General features: G+C 32.4%; 1 long non-coding RNA gene across 1 annotated transcript; it reads right to left on the reverse strand.

The window, feature by feature from the left end:
* Positions 1-10,613: 10,613 nt before the first annotated feature.
* On the reverse strand, positions 10,614-11,120 carry LOC127902699 (uncharacterized). The gene is made up of 2 exons (XR_008055154.1): positions 11,036-11,120; positions 10,614-10,932 (listed from the first exon to the last, which is right to left on the reverse strand). It is a non-coding gene; the product is annotated as an uncharacterized LOC127902699 (long non-coding RNA).
* Between the last annotated feature and the right edge of the window lie 5,294 nt (positions 11,121-16,414).

Consider the following 16,414-nt stretch of genomic DNA (forward strand, 5'->3'; position numbering starts at 1 on the left):
TGAACTAGAAGGTACAATAACTTTAGCTTTTATATATATATATGATTAAATTTAGGTTTAGGAATTAGGAAGATTAGGTTACGAGTAATAACTTTAGCTTACATACATTTATAATTAAATTTTTTGATGTAATTTTTATAATTAAAATTAGAAACATAAATAATTAAAAAAAGTTTCTTAATACCAATCCACCAAATTATACACAGCGGGAGGTTACTGCTGCCAAATTTAAACGGGTCTGTAGGTTCACGGGTGATTCTACCCTATATAGGAGCGTGGATGGGTCCATAAAACAAATAATTATAAAATTCGAAGATTAACAAAGTGATGCCAGACACTTCATGGGAAAAATAGGAAAAAGGTTCGTTTTCGTTTTGTTTTGATAAATTTCTTGATGGGATGGGACCGGAGCCTCATTTGTTTTACCCACAAAATATACAGTCTTAACTTTTTATCGCTAAACAAAGTTAATGGGTCCATAAAACAAATAATTATAAAATTCGAAGATCAACAAAGTGATGCCGGATACTTCATTAAAATCCTTAAACAAAATCCCATCGTAAACACTTTATAAATTTTAAGTTGATTCCATCACTTCGTTTAGTTCAAGTTTCATATATACTGTATTATTAAATGCGTTACGTGTCGTAGTAATGCCCGCTAATTCAGCATTGCAAAAGTTTATGGTACATAGTATTTTAAAAATTTAATTCCAAAGTATGAATTTATCTTTGAATCACATGTCACATGTCATTTCATGTCTAAAATTTCAAAAGTTTAATAATAATCATTTCATTTTGATAAGGATCAAGCTGCAAAACAGCAAATAATGCATGGCAATTTATACATGACGGATCAACAAACATTTCTAATAAAATATATCTAATAGACTATAAAATATTAAATTATTTTTTAAAAATTGAAATTATTTTAAAATATATATATTATTACATTTATTTTAATATCATATTTCTATTTATTGTAAAATATTAGAGTTAATTCTTTTGAAATAATAGAGATAAATGGTATAGTTGTCAAAAGGGGGTCTTGGTGTCCCTCTTTTAAAATTTGGGGGTATTAATGACCATTTCCCCAAACTTTGGAGGTGCACATGTTCTTTTCCCATAAATAAATTATAAAATTATCGTGGTTTCAATATATTGATTAAATTGGTCTGTCAATGGAGATAAAATCATATGATGTTATCTGTATCAGTTTAGTTATGCTGTCTCTCTTCTTAGATAGATATTATTAGCTAATTCTTACATCTCGTAGGATCTTTATAATCAAGATTTAAGATTATGTTTCTTAATTAAGACATTATTTGGTATTGAGATGTTGTAGCATAAAAGGTATAGCTACTCTAGGAAACAAATCTGTAATTATAAAATAAAAATTAATAACGAATAGTAAATATGACTCTTAAATAATAATTTTAACCAAAAAAATTAAAGGTATTATAAGTTTTTCACCATATAAATGGTAGATCAAATCAATTTAGCTTACAAGTCGCAACAACTAGTGTTTACCAACTTTTAAATTACAGTTGTCCGCCCTCAATACTAAACAAGGCCTAAATGGCGGGTACCATCATGATAAATTGATAATGCCATTACAACTTTCTCTCTTTTCCATAAGCATGTTCTTACACTATCAAAGTCGCAAAATGAAAATACAAATATAAATTAAAATTAGAAAGACCTTCGTGAGACTTTTCATCATCATATATAGGCTGTAACCTAAATCCATCATAAGAAAAATCAAATTTCATTTAGTCAAATTTAAATGTCCTCAATAATAATTTTCTTTGGATGAACCTCCACAGAGCAAGAGGATCCTTTATTTATTTATTTTTTTAAAAAAGATACACCTAATTAGAAAGGACGTACTGAACCGCACCTTTACAAAAAAGCTAAAAACAAAAGATCACTAAACACACATGAGACAAGCTTCCCCAAGTTTGGAATTTGTTTTATGAAAGCGTGGGTTTCTTCAAAACATGAAAGATGGATTACACACAGTAAAGAATATATGCTTGCTCGCGTGCATCTATCGAAAACATAATGTCACAACTTATATTCATACCAAAGTTAGCTATTATCAATCCAAGTAATATACAAAATTTTTGAAAATTTCAGTTCTACCTATTCAGATTATGATAAAGTTCGCCTATTGAAAGATTCCGCCGTTAAGTTGGCAGTGAATGCCGGAATTGAGTTCATCTTCCGAACAAATAGGTCCACCTACAATGATGTAAATGGGATTCAAATGAGTCATCCACTGAGAAGTTGTTAAAATGTGAATATCAATGATTAAAGTACACGCTGGGCACAGTTGCCCAGTGTTCAAGCCCCCCAACGAGGGCTCATTTCTCTTATCCAAAAAATTGGGATATGTGGGAGCAGATTTCTGAATTAGTACTGAGCAAATACCCCCATTAGAATTCAGATTGTTATAGACCAGTAGACTGTAAAAATTTCAAAATAAAAATTATAAAATTATTAAAGTACTTGTTATCCGCAACTTCTTGTCTCATTTCTATTTAATACAATCAAATAATTTGAAAGACTTGGAAGAAACACTAATCTCACAAGCATGTGTTTGTGTATACATAAATTACAAATATTTGGAAACTGCCCCATACTTGACGAGATATCTCAGGCTAAGAAGTGTAATCATTCACCTGAAGAATCAAAAATATAATTTCTTACCAAAATGTTGGTATTGCTCGATTCATATTCAAATTCAAGCTTCTCGTCATCACCTTGAGCGTAGATGGACTGCAAAGTAAATTGTGCTAGAGGGTTTCCATTACGACGTTGGTGCTCATCCATAACAATCTGCCACAAAAATCAACCAAAAGCGTAAACATTTTAAAATAAGCAATATATACGACACCTATTGACAATCCGACACGGTCAGTGAAGATTCGAACAAAATAAAGACTTCATATTTATGGGAACATTGAGAGATATGAGCAATGGGTATGATACCTAGTAACCAAATAGTTCACAGCAAGCTCTCCTGAAAACTGAGATTCTTTCTGCAAAAATGGTCTTATATATCTGTTCCACGTGTAAAATTCAAATGATTCAGTCATAAGAGATGACAAAGAAGGCAAAAAGTGACCAAATATTTCAATCATCAACTCAACTTTCTTCACGTTTTTCAGGTGTTGCAATTTGTTCTTTTTACTACTTTATCTTTCCATATAGAACTAGAAGAAGGACAGATATTCTAGGACCTGAATAAACCCTATTGTAGTACTAAAGAAACGAAAACAAAATTTTTTCATCATATAATTATTTTGCACACCCATTCAACATTTAATTATCGTCCGTTAAATTCTAATTTTTTTTCAGCATTTTAAACAATATTAAGTGATGAATAAAGGTAATTTGAAAGACAATGATTTTTTGGAGCTAATCTCAATTCCAAAGATTTTTAAAAATAAGTTATAACAACTGTACCATCTAATTTATCAAAGTAAGTTTAAAAATGTCAATTATGAATAACGGGCTTCATAATTCTGGAATTGACAAAGCGTTGGTGCATCTAACGGATGATGCGTCGTTTATAATTTTATTTATAACCGACATGACGTTCCTATTTAAAAAATAAATACATGTCATTTAAAAATAAATTGTAAACGATGCGTCATCCAGTGCATGCGCCTATTTTGAAAATCAGTGTGGACGTCATGCCGTCCCTATTTCATAGAGAAGAACGACTAGTCATGTATCAATAAATTATAAACGACGAATCATCCATTCGAATCACTATCGCATACTATTTATGCTCGTAGTTCCGTACTCATGCCGTCCATTTTTTTGGTACTTGGATGGTACGTCATTCTATATAAGAATGATAAACGAAGCGTCATCCGAATAATGCGTGGAGTCGTACTGTTTGCGCTTGTTGGTTTCGATAAATTTAATTATAATTTACAATAATTAATTTATTAATGATTTATTTAATAGATTAAATTACATCACAGATTAGGTTTTTTTTTTGAAATTTTACTTTATAATAAATATTGAAATCACAACACTGAAGTGTGAAATTGCCAAATAGAAATTAAGTAATTTCCTTTCCAGGTTTCCTTGTGAAATTCTACACCAAACCAAACATTAAATGTAAATTTCACTCTTGCTATCATCTCCCCTCCTCTCTTTTATTTTGATTTCCTCTCATTTCTTACAACCAAACACCATCTCAGGATTGAGTAACCTTATTAGTTATCATTACAAATCTTTTTCCCTTTCTATTGTAAATCTTATAGGAAAAGATAACCAATCACCCGTAATTTGGTGAAACCATCACAAAATTTCCTCTATTTTCATTAATGATCATATATATCTCTTTTTGAACAGCAATGCCCCTTGAATAATTTATTCATCTGGACATAATTGTCCAAAAAGTCATCTGTGTGGTAATTTCCTTATAGAATTTTATAACAAACCAAACATTAGATTTAAACACTGCTATCATCTTGTCTCCTCTCCTTTATTCTAATTTCCTCTCATTTCTTACAAATTAGCTAAAGAAAATTTAAGTTTGAAAAGGACAAGAAAACTTGAATAAATACAGTTAAAAAATGATGAATGAAGATATTTGTAAAAGTAAATGGAGTTAATTAAAAAGTGCAAGCTGAAGAGATAAATTGACGGCATCAAATATCATACTCGGAAGAAATTGCATATAAAGTAAATGATATTTTTCTTTTTATAAAAACAAAATCTGCTTACATCTGTTGGGGCAACAAAGACTGATCCAAACCAAACTCTGTTCCTAAGCCCATCTGGACAACAAATTCATGCAATCAGCTCCTGGAAGAAAAGAAACATTTGCCCAAATTAGAAGCATTATTGGGTTCATCACTCTTTCTAAAAAAGCACGTCAATTCGAAAATTACCCTTGGTCCGTTTCAATTCTCAAATAACCCATTCACAATTATTATATATGTACTTAATTAACTACAATTATTTACTTCATTTCTCTATATATATACATGTATATATAGAGAAATGAATTACAAGACAAAGTAATAGTCTTTTCTTTCAAAATATTATTTAATTTGGAAAATGTGGCCAAATTGCCAAAATCTGGTTGTTTTGATGTTTTCTGAGATATTTTTTTTATGGCTTACGTGCATCTCGTGGCATCAATAGTTTGTAAATCAACCGCAGATGTTAAATTGTAGATTAGCCGAAAAATTATCAACAGTTATAGCTCAATTTGCGAGAATAACATGGGAGCTTGTATGGGTCCCCATCCCATGGATCAATCAGATCATGGACAGAACAACATGAATAACGTGAGAATGATGTTGTTGCTACTTGTAACGGATCAGATTTAATATCCATTTGTATCAAGCAAGTACGTTCCCGCTAAATAACACCGCGTTAAGTTGCACTTTTTTTTTATCTTTTTTAAATAATTGTAACTATTTGGGGAGAAACATGAAAGATTGTAATAGAACGTCACGTGTCGATGATCGGAATGACTCCTAGAAATCACTGTACGTATCTGGGGTACCCCCCATAATTCGGTAACTAAGAGACCCCACATAACTCGGTAACCAAGGTACCCCACAGAATTCGGTATCCAAGGTACCCTGCACAACTCGGTAGCTGAGGTACCCCACACAATTCGGTAACCGAGGTACCCCACATAACTTTGTCATTGAGGTACCCCGTCTAACTCGATATTCGGAGTACCCCGCATAACTCGGTAACCGAGGTACCCCACATAAATCGGATACCGAGATACCCCATCTAACTCGGTATCTAAGGTGCCCCACATAACTTGGTTCTCGAGGTACCCCGTTTGACTTGGTATTAGGGATACCCTGCATAACTCGATACCCGAGGTACTCGACAGATCAGATTTGAAGTGAATGAGGAAAGTTCTCTGAAAAGACGGTCATGAGAGACGTCTCAATCGCTTGAAGGATAACATTTGATTTTGTTAGAATTAAATAATAAAATATCGTACTGAAAAAGTGGCGACGGTCGCTTGTCACCCCTGCCAAAAGAGAAGGATGTTGTCCCAAGAACAGTGGTCCTCAGCCGCCTTTTCAGACAATCGCTAATGAGGTACCTTGGACCACTTTCCAGCATGCGCCACGCACCCAAAAAAAAAAGATACGCCGTGAATGCCTTCTTACTCCCCAAGCATACATATAACGGCCCAAAAATCATAAAAAAAGGTAAAAGGGCATAAAAGGACTGAAAAGGGACAACTAATAGGCTAATAGCTATAAAAAATACGCCACGTGACAGCTGAGGTATTATATATATAAAGGTGTCCAGGTTCAATTCTCATCATTCTTTCATTAACACTCACACTCCATAAAATAAGACATTCTTCAATCTTAAACCTCAATTTACAAAGGGTAGGCAAGCTCTCTTCACCATAAAAAAAACTTGAGTTGTTGACTTGAGTGTTGGAGTATGAACGCCGGGGCACCCCAGTTTTACGTCTAACCTCTATTTCATTGTTTTGTAGGCGTAAAAGCTCATTTCGAAGGACTTCTTTTCTTGACTCAGACCCCTTACCTCCATCACTAGCTCCCTCAACCCTTCTCACCTCCTCCGAATTTTAGAAATATTGCACACGACAAACTAGTGAGGTACCCCGGTTCCCCGTAAAATCAATTTATTGTTCTAAATAGATTTGATCTTTTTCTACTCCCCAAAATCTATCTAAAACGGTAACTATTAGAAAAAAAATAGTAATTCAACTTATTCAAATAGTACTTTAATTTTGTATATCTCAAATGAGGTGATATATGTTCATTTATTTGATAATGGTAGAAGCTAATAAGTAAATCCGCAGGTTTAAATTAAGTATATCCAATAAATAAATGTCACTTGACATACTACTTAGACACGAAAAGTAACTTCAAATATAATTAGGTGATTTGAACGACAAGTGAAAGTGCTTTTTTGACTAAATAATTTGCAGATAAAACAGACGTTCATCTGCGACTAATTTTACTTGTTATTCTAAGATAAAGGGTGACCAATTGGTTTGCCTTCAGTGACCAAATAGATAGTCACTAAGCCATTCTTTGCATGTCTACATCACTTTAGTCTCAAATATTTTCCTTGTTATTTTAATATCACCCATTCTTTGCTTCCACAAAAATTAATATATATTCTTTTTATTTCTATTTTATTTTTTAGGTTAAATTGATAATTTATTTTTTTCTTTTTATTAATGTAAAAAAAAGGTAACATTATTGTAAGAGAGTAATATTGTAAAAGCAAGTTAAAAAGGATAAAAAGTAATGGTAGGGGTGTCAATAATTTAATGGCAGGAATATTTTCAAGTATTTTTAAAAATATAAACACTAATTAGCACTAACTTCAAAAAATATAAGGGTTAAATGAGCTTTTACCCTACCAAAATTGGTCAAATTAAGCTGATCATCTAAGAGAGACCAGCACTTAACCACCAAAACCAACGTGAAAGTAGGAGACCCAACATACGGCTAGTAACGGACCGAATCTAATTGGTTGATTTACTATAAACATCTCGTATTGTCTTTGAAAATACAAGAATCCAATTACAAGAAAAATATATCAAAAAAAAAAAAAGGAGAAGAAACACAAGTAAAAAGAAAAAAGAAATGTAGAGCAGGATCAACAAGAAGCGAGAGAAAATAATTTATTTTATTTTAATTTTTTTTTATAAGGCCTTATATGTAAAAATTTTGAAACCTACAATATTTATTAGTTTTAGAAAACAACATGTACTGTTGAGTAATTGAGCTGAAATTAGGGTGGCATTGGCAAAACGAGTTCGCGAATTGAATTCTTAACTAATCCTAACCGAATTCGTTTACATTATTTTTTTGTTTTTTAATAATTTCTACAGACATGCAATTTGGATCGTGTTTGCAACTCTGTGAGATGCATTTTTCCAATATGCTATTTCGGCACTACCACCAAGCCTTTGCCGGTTTAGAGAAAATGGAAATATTAATAGACGTACATGCTCTAAAATGAAAATAAGTAGCAGGGTAATTATTTAATTAAACTCCTTATTATCTTATAACAGAAAATTATCCATTTGAGATAATTTTTTTCTTTTTAATTAATGGTTTATTATTTGTGGATTTATATAATATATTCTTGTGTTTTGTTTCGAGGAAAATGATAAAGAAAATGAGCCCCCTACATAGTATATTCCTATTCTAAAGTGTAAAAAATCTCAAGGCAGTGGAGTATGCCGTTAGGATTATTTCTCCGATGAATGATTTTTTTTTTTTTTGGAAAGTAAATTGAGAAATTCGAATAATAAAAGTGAGAATAAAAGCAAAGGCCACCACCAATGACTAATAATTTGGCAATTCAACAACCACCACCACTTGGTTTAGATCACTCATTGATGACAGGTTCCAGACAAATAGATGTAACACGACTTGTTACAGGTGTGGGGACTGTTCAGCTTATGCCCAAATGCGGAATAAAGAATAACTATTTTCCGGTCCGGATTCTCGTACTTAAATAAAATTCGGACCAAATTATATTTGCATTATTGTCAATACATGAAAATTTTTTAACAACATTGTAGAAGTCTGAATCAGATTTTATTAAAATCCAGGATGCTGGACCAAGAAAATGAACTGTTTACAACTTCGCTTTAGAAATCTTCAGCTTATAAAGCAGGATAATATCATGACGTATGATCAAACTTATATATTATTGTCACAATTGAAATCACACTTCGAACCGGAATGGGTGGACCAAAGCATCCCCGAAAGAATAAAAAAAATGGAAAAAACCTAAACATGTTTAACTAATCAACTTTAAGTAGAAAAGTAATGCTAAAAGTTACTATGCTAACATTTCAACATATTGTTGTTCTTAGTAATTTCACAGCAAATAAGACTCATTTTTGGGCATTTTCAATTTCATTTCCTTTCAAAAAGCAATATTTTGAAATGTTACTCGCCGCAAGCATCAAGATGTTTGATTGTTTTTGGGATCAACTCCTACAACATATTGTTGTTCTTAGTAATGCCTGATGTTTGATTGTTTTCCATCTGTTTAGTGGGACACTGCTGGACAGGAGCGATTCAGTAACTGAGTTTCTGCAGATGGTAAAAGCAAAAGCTGACGAACCTGCTCTTCTTGGAGAACCACTTCATACAGAAGATCTTACAGACAAAATTCTTGATGGACTCGGGGGTGATTACTTTGAAAAGTAAAACTAGTTATTACCGAGGAGCCCATGGAATCATAGTAAGGAGCCTTCCCGCTTCTTGGTTTAAATCAGAAAGTTTGTGATTTACTTGTGACATCTTAGCAACCCTGTATGTGCTTGCAATTAACTTATTTTTCATCTTTCATTGAGCAGTACATTTTCCAATAAATCTGTATACAAGATGATTTGGACCAATAACGGGAGCATTAATTGATGAAACAAAAACGAATTTTCTGCCCTTAATCGCGCATTTCCAAATTAAACACATAGTTTAGGGAATTTCGAAATTACCGTGATCTCCCATGAATCCGACCTTGAAAGCTTGTTATGGAGTCTCAAGAGAGTTGCTACTTGCTTGATCTAGCTTCTGAAATCAGTTTCCCTTGCTTCAGCTCAAGGATCGGTTTTCCTCCACAAGTTACTGTACACACACGGGAGAGAAGAGAGGGAGAGGTGCACTGCACACATGCCACTGATTTTTCCAACAGTTAACTCCCAATGGGCTGAAGTTACTTAAATACAGCGGTTGAGCGCAGGGACCCCTCATGTGGGCTGAAGTTACTTAAATACAGCGGTTGAGCGCAGGGACCCCTCATGTGTTAGTACAAAATTGCCCATCCCATTATGAGCTAAAATAACACAATTAAGGATATACTTGTCCATAATATACTATTGTATAGGGTATGTCAAAATTAGACTCATTAACATAATATTTGATCACTTAATAAATGAGTCTGTCAAATTTGCTCAATAATATTTGACATTAGTCACGTATTAATTCGGTAAAATATAAAAAATAATTAGAATGATTTATGCCAGTCCACATAATGTGAGAAATTAATCTAACATTAATATGATGCAAACTGTCTATAAATTCTTATGACATATGATGTTGTCGGAAGTAAAAATCTTGCAGTGCTTTATTCTCATTTAAGAAAGAATAACTGATAATCTTGTTTTTCCAATTTTTTAATTGAGCAACTGTGTGAGATTCATTAAATGTGTTGGGATTTCAACAGATTGTCTATGATGTTACTGAGATGGAGAGCTTCAATAATGTCAAGCAGTGGTTTAACGAGATTGATAGATATGCAAATGACAGTGTATGCAAGCTTCTAGTTAGGAACAAATGCGATTTAGTTGGGTGACACCCAGATGGCCAAGGTATATTCGTGATTCTATCTTCTGAACTTTGAGTACAATTTTAAACTCTTCTCAATTATATTTGCTTGGTAATTTTCTGCATACCCAGGATACTCAAACGTTGGGCAGTTTGTATCTCGAGATGGAATTTTTTCGCAAAAATATTCAAGTAGAGAGAGCATAATTAAGTTGATTTGGTTAAAACCACACTATTTGCTCTCTATTGACAAATTAATTTAACTAACACATCGACACACAATAATTTTATTTGTTTATTAAAGTAAAAAAAAAAGTACATTGATGTAAACAAAGAAAGTCTTTAGTACATCTTAAGTGATCGTTTTGGTTGAACTAAAGATACTCACACTCACAATCACATGACTGATATGCAGGTAGCCTATCATTTTATTTAATTTAACATATCTAGCACAAAAGAGTAATAACACACTTAATCAGCGTGGTCAGGATTTCTCCCATACTGAGGAACTACAAGAAGATAAAGATCATCATTAACCATTTCATCAACAAGAGAGCCCTCGAGTTTGATAAAAGGAGGAAGCCATAATGTCTCACCTGAAAATTTCAGTGACATAATATATAAAACGATACGCAATGATTTCAATGACATAATATATAAAATGATACTCAATGATCTTGTACTAAAACTATTATTTACCTGCAAAAGCAGTTTTCATAATCTTCAATTCAGAAAGGCAGTCTCTGTCTGGTGTATAATCAAAACTAAGTAGTTGAGCGTGTCGTTGCTTCTAGTTTGATATCATATATATAGATTGAAGTAACTGACAAGAAAACAAATAACGCATGGAAGATAACGAATCAACGGCTGAAGTTTAATTTAAGTGTAGATAAAAAGTTAATTAAGATTAAGGTCAATAATTCAATTCCATGCGTAGAACGTGGGAGTAGGGGTCCATAAAATAATTCATTTCCTTTAAAAAAGTTGGTGAGGATGAAAAACGTTATCCACTAAATACTCACACTACCTTATATTATTATTACTCGAATTCGGGTGACAATTCCATTATATATATATCTATTATTTCATTTGATGGTAGGGTTATCCAATGACATGAGTGACCCAATAAATAGTTTAATTTGCCGGCAATAATTATAAGACAAACTTAAAGCAACCGCACGAACAGACTTTCCTTTAAAATGTACTGTTCGAATGTGAAATTTTAGTATCACAATAACAGTGATCATGATTCAATTGGTAATTAGGTCCACTATCTTTTTTCTTTTTTTCTGATTTCCAATCTTTACCAAAAGAAAAATATTATCTCTTTTATCAACTTTCTTGCCCCTACTTCATACCAATAATTTGGCAAATTCTCCGATTACTAATAAAGAAATAATTTGGCAATTCACCAATTTTCTTTTACTCACACACTGTTAATTACCAGATTCTATAAAGATAAAAATCAGTGTCCAGCAAAAGGAATCCATCTTTCCGTTATGGCATTATGTGTTGCTTCCTATTCAGTGCATGCATAGATAAGCACATCTATCTAAAATTTGAAAAATGGAAGTAGAAACCTTCTGAATAGGAATAGAAATACTCTGTTGACATACCAAAAATACAACTTCAATTAACTAAATTCTAATTGACAGAATTAAAATATTTCGTAAGAAAAAATAAGACTAAATAATTGCCCTCCATCAGCAAACTCTTGAGTTTATAAAGTAAGCATAAAATATATAATAGACAAGTTTGAAATTATTAAAAAAAAAGTTTGGAAATAGACAACTAATCAAGACACAATTTAAGCAGAGCAAATTGAGAGAGGAAAAACAAATTGCATTTGCATACCGTACTTAAGCACTCAATCCTTTAATAAACTTAATTTTTTTTTTTTGGATAAATTCATGTCATGTACTAGAGTCTTTTGTCTTTTGTTGCATTAATTCTTTGGTGTTTAATTATTTTTGTTTTATTCTTTTATGATGCAAGATTCTAGTGATAAATCTGGCATAAGGTGAATCCGAATCCTAAAATTTGAAGATAGCTCCACATTTCTTTTGCTTTCCGTTCACATCGGTCTTACAAGGTCCTTATGATTTTTCATGAATAAAAAAAATTAATTTATTATTGTTTCTACTAGCAAATTAAAATTATTAATCTATCAACCCATCAAGATATTGGTTTCATTTGTAAGCCAGTCATCAGTTTCTTACTTTCATTTGTTATCTTTTGACAGATATCGTAATGCTTTGAGGCTCCGTTTGGTACAAAGGATTAGAACTTATACTAGCAGAGCTTTTGACAAAAGGCTATTGGGTATTTGGTTGTCAAATAAAAATGCTCTTTTGAACGATTAGACTGTTTGGTTCTACAAAAATAAAAGTACTTTTGTATAATTAAATTACCAAAAAAATATGTAAAAAAGTTTGTTTCATAATTATATAACTTGTAAACAAATGCATCCAAGCTATCAATTAAAAAAAAAATCAGTTCAACCATTTCTTCAATGTACAAAATTAAAAACACATCAATAATTTATTCTTCCGGACAAATAATACATAAAAATTAACTTGTCCATAATTTTTTTGGTTACATAAAATATGTTTAATATACAGTAAATAATTTGATCACGCAATAGAAATATATTAATTTATTTATTATATTTTTTTTTATAAAATTAGAGTCCTACATTTATTACACAACATTATTGGTGCCAATTAAGTAAAGAAAACAGCGAGAATCGTTGCTGAGTCAAGTTCCGAGAATGCTGCATTTTCCTTTGAAAATTATTACTGCCAGTTAGTTTCTTGGTTCAATTGTTTATCTCTTGCGCTTTCTAGTTTTGCCTATCATATCATGTGTTTGATAAAATGTGCCAATCAGGAAGAGTTTGTTTCTTCTGTTTTCTTGCATATGTTGCAATTATCAAGTATCGCTGAAAATTTTATACCGTAAACACCCGCAGCAAAATTATATATAATTCTACCTGTCAACCTCAACAACTGTTAGTTCTCAAGAGCAGAAAATTGTTGTGTTAATTATTCCGAAGTTCTCTCTCGAAAGAACACTGAAGAAAGAGGAGAGTGAAATTTCAACTGAGATTGCCATAACATTTACACCCAACAATTGAAGAAATTAATTACTACAGTCCAGTGCTCATCTGTTTATCAAATTAAAAATCACTTACTAAATAAGTCGATTTAATCCAACAAAAGGTATGTCGTTTATAGTAGGTGCTAAAATTTTGTCGCAACTGATCGATGTAACATGTAATGTATCATTCATTAAGTGGTTAATAATTTTTCACAAGTTCAATGTCAACTATTACATTGATAAATGTTCGTGCTAGTATTTAGCTCAACCAACCAAACAATAAACACAATAGAGGAAGATTGAGTGCTAGAGGTCGCCTAACTATGATTGAGGTGGTCTCACGCAAATGGAGTGTAGATACAGAGGGAGTAAAAACTAGTTTGACTGTTTGACTGTAGTTATTTTACCCCTTCCTTGCCATGTGTCATTGAGTCATTGGTTCACATTGGCTCTCATAATTGCCCCAAACAATATATATGTATTTATTACATTTTTTTATATAAAGAAAGTAAGCATTTCATTAATTCACATCAGTGAAAACTGAAAACATTTGATCTTTGCTGGTAGAGAATTTAGCCATACAACAAGACTATTGTGTCCTAAAACTAATTTAGCTAAGGAGTGGGCATAAACAATACATAATTTAAAGATGCACTAACATTTAACATGTTGCATAAACAATACATAATTTAAAGATGCACTAACATTTAACATGTTGAAAATCCATGTTGTTATTTTGAATTTCTAAAATTATCCATAAAATTTCTGATTTGCTACCCTGCTTGTTGTTTATTAAACTTGCAATATTTTGGCAGTCAATTTCTATAGCTTTAGATTGAAACTCTGTATTTCTGCGCCTAAAAACCCCGTTTTGCAGCTTCAACTGCCGAATATTTAACATCTCCATCAACTTAGTTTGTTGAATTGCTACAACTATTATTTTGTTATCTGAGTCCCTAACTACAACTCCTAACTCTACTATATTCTCATTACATCTAAAGGCTGCATCTACGTGAGCCTTGACAACATGAGCAGGGAGGGGACTCCACTTTTGATGCATCTTAGATAGTTTCTTCTCTGCAAAATTTTGTCCATCTTAAGTCTCTTAAAGGCATCCATCGATTCTGCCTTTGCAACACTTTCCACAAAGTAGAAACTTGTCTTGTCAAAAATCTGCATCATAAAACACAAAACCAAGCAAAATAAAATGAACAACCTCAGATTTGTAAATATGGGTAGAGAAACAATAACAAACCACCACAGATCTCTAGATCTGAGTGGAAGAACATGTTGTGCGCGAAATGCGGAATCAAGCACACCAAATAATTACAAAAAAATAAAACACACAATTATTTAACTTGGTTCGGTAATTAAACCTACATCCACGGAAGCAAGAAAGAATAATTATTTATTTAACAATTAATAGAGTACAAATATTGGAGTAACGAATCTCACTTCCCAGAAACCTAAATATACCCAGTACTCTCACACTCTGCAAAAAATATAAATTCCCCAGACACACTTCTCTCACTTCTCTCAAAAGCTTAGAAACTTATAAGCTTAACAATTTTGGGATGAATGAAATCCTTAGCTATTTATAGGAGAAATGAGTTACTATGCAAAGAATAAAATAATTGAAAATATAATTTTTAATTATTATTATTTTTCAAACATTTTAGCTTCATCCCCTTTGTCCATTCTTTCTTTTCGGCTGCAAAATCAAATTCAATTTGATTTTGCTTCCTTTACAATTGTTGGTTGCAATTTGTTTGACTTCAACAGAACATACCATCACAGATTTGAAAATTTCAGTGGAAGAACAAAACCACCACAGATCTGAGGATCTGAGTGGAGAAAATAAGCAAAGAAAATAAAAAAATGAAAAAAAGAAGGTTTCGCCGGAAAACCAACTCCTAGAGCTGATTTTCCGGCGAAAGACGAAGTTGAAATGTTTCTGGATGTTCAGAGAGAAGAAGAGAGAGAAAGTGCTTATATGTATTTATTACATTTACTAATGAAACATATACGTATTTATTGAAAGGTATTTGGCAATAAAATAATGCTATAAAAAGTTAAGATTACTAGCAAGAAAATTTTTTGGCAATATGTAATTCTTTGATTTTATTTTATCACTTCACCAACCATTTTGTAACTACAAATTGATTAGAAGTTTAGCTAATTCTGACCAAAGACTAAGAGATTTGAGTTTTGGCCATACATAAGTTCATCGCATCACACGTGCGCGGACGTCTGTTGCCGCCCTTTAATATCTCCAAAATATCATTATCAGAGATATCGCTGTGGTCAATCGGCTCATATCAAAAGAAATAAACTATCAACTAAGCTCAAGAAATACTTGTAAATAAGTAGAGCACTAGATCAACAAAGGGAACAACGTCTTTTGGAAGATAATTAAAGAGTTGTTTGGCTGTTGAAATATTCAACGGCAATTTGAAGATGACAATTTATCTCTGCCATTCGAAGTACGCAAGTCAGCTGCTCAAAGACTGCCACACATGAAAACCCTTTCTTCTTGAAGAGACAAGACCATGAAGACTAATGAAGGCTGCAGCCAAGCCATCACAACTCCATCAAGTAATCAAGATACTACATCAATAACAATATGATAATAATAACATGAAGATTACATGCATAGAGGCCATTACGAATTACATCTACCCCAATAAGATATTAACTAATACAGATCAGTTCTCTCCCCCCCCCCCCCCCCCCCCCCCCCCCCCCGCGTTAACAAGCGGCAATAAGGTTCAAGACACATTCCTCATCTTTCTTCTATTAACGAGCTGTAAAAGTGAGGTAGGCAGGGCCTTCTTACGAGTCCAATCGAGGAGTACCAATGAAGTAAGGTTTTGATGATCACCAATTGAAGAAGGCAGGCGTTCTAGATTTGGAAAATTGACTCTCTCCACCGGAGTTAGAGAGGCAGGAAGTATACATTAGTGGATCCTAATCATATCT

Source organism: Citrus sinensis, chromosome 5 (genome assembly GCF_022201045.2).
Source record: "Citrus sinensis cultivar Valencia sweet orange chromosome 5, DVS_A1.0, whole genome shotgun sequence".
In the NCBI taxonomy this organism is placed as follows: domain Eukaryota; kingdom Viridiplantae; phylum Streptophyta; class Magnoliopsida; order Sapindales; family Rutaceae; genus Citrus; species Citrus sinensis.